Genomic DNA, 1919 nt, shown 5'->3' on the forward strand with positions numbered 1-1919 from the left:
TATCTGGGGCGGATGCCTCCTAAAGAGTAACGGAGGTGTGTGAAGGTAGGCTCAAGCATTGATTCTGCTCATGAGCGTAATGGTATAAGCCTGCCTGACTGTGAGACCTACTGGTCGAACAGAGACGAAAGTCGACCATAGTGATCCGGGAGTCCCGTGTGGAAGGGCTCTCGCTCAACGGATCAAAGGTACGCCGGGGATAACAGGCTGATGACTCCCAAGAGCTCTTATCGACGGAGTCGTTTGGCACCTCGATGTCGACTCATCACATCCTGGGTTGAAGAAGGTCCCAAGGGTTCGGTTGTTCGCCGATGAAAGTGGTACGTGAGTTGGGTTTAGAACATTGTGAGACAGTTCGGTTCCTATCTACCGTTGGTGTTAAAGGGAGAACTGCGAGGAGCCAGCCCTAGTACGAGAGGACTGGGCTGGGTCAACCTATGGTGTACTGGTTGTTATGCCAATAGCAGTCCTGGGCAGCTAAGTTGGTATGGAAGAATTGCTGCGCCGCGGGAAATCCTTCTCTATACAAGTTCTCGTACGAGGTTTTTGAATAGAACTTTGATAGGCGAGAGGTGTAAGCACCGCGAGGTGTGAAGCGATCTCGTACTAAACGAATGGAAATTGACAACAATAAAAAAACATAACTTAGAAAGAGAGGTTCTAAAAGGTAAAAGGACTGGAAATCCTAAAAAAGCGCCCTTTGACTCGAAATCAAATTTGTGCTAGTGGTTCGAATCCACAACAAAACAATGAATGAATGAAATGAATGAATGTGGGCGGTCCCCAGACGACAAGTGTGTGATCAGAAGCCTTTCCTTTAGTTGTTTATACAGGAACGAATCAATCAAGTTTCTACTAAAACAGAACTCTAGAATCAGTCCGTCCGGTTAAGCATTGGGGAGCTGATAGGTCGAATGGAGTGGTGCCAGAGCTCAAAAGTGGCTCTAAATATCCATTTCTTTGATTTTCCTGTGTGCTTTTTAAGCGGCTATCTATATTAGCCAGAAAGCACTTACATTTGAGACCGGGCACTTCGTCATCAGGTGGAAAAGAACGAACGGGCATTTCTGATCTTTTGTATTCGATTCGGATCTCTATTCAATGTGTTTTCAATACCCTAACCTCCAAGGGATGAGACGCCCACGATACCCAATAGTGCCAGCCAAACCAAGCTAGTACACCATTCAGCCATAATAAAACAAAGGAAAAGAAATAGAACGTACCTCCTTAAATAAATATCTCACCTATCAAACTCAAGCAAGAGTCGAACCGCTAGCTTTTTGTGGCCATGGGAACCGGCTGGGACACCCTCAAACCCCCTTTTATTCTCAAAAAAGGGATCGGCACTTCTCGTATAAATGGAATGGAATTTCTCGAATTTCACACAGGAGATCATCCTCAACAAGGCCTTGTGGGTTGCTGTTATGTTAGGTGTTTATGAATCTGATTGGAAGGGGACTTAGACCCGATGGATTGGGATATATAAGCTTATTCTTCCAACTGGATTGAGTCATAGTGCAACGTTACTTCTTGCTGGATCTGGATCGCAATATCAAGTTGCTTTCCTGCAGCACCTACATGGCCACATTTGCACTAACTTTGTTCACTGCTTGGTTTGACTGAGCTGTGAAAGAAAAAGGAAAGATGAATGCGTTTAAAATCTATGAGTTGCCTTAGTAAGAAAGTTCCTCCTTCTCGCTATAGAAATGATCTTTAAGACAAACTATCCGTTTCGGTTTTGAAGAAGACAGGAATGAGTCAGTGCCAGGTGTCCTCGGTCGTGATACACTAACCAACCAACTTAACCTATAGCGCTCAATCAAATGAAGTTTTGATTTCCCATATGGAGAAAAAGCTACCTTCAATCCATAGTGCCATCTTTCTCTTAAAATGACATTAGTTATGCTTTCTTCAAGATC

Source organism: Triticum aestivum, chromosome 4B (genome assembly GCF_018294505.1).
Source record: "Triticum aestivum cultivar Chinese Spring chromosome 4B, IWGSC CS RefSeq v2.1, whole genome shotgun sequence".
In the NCBI taxonomy this organism is placed as follows: domain Eukaryota; kingdom Viridiplantae; phylum Streptophyta; class Magnoliopsida; order Poales; family Poaceae; genus Triticum; species Triticum aestivum.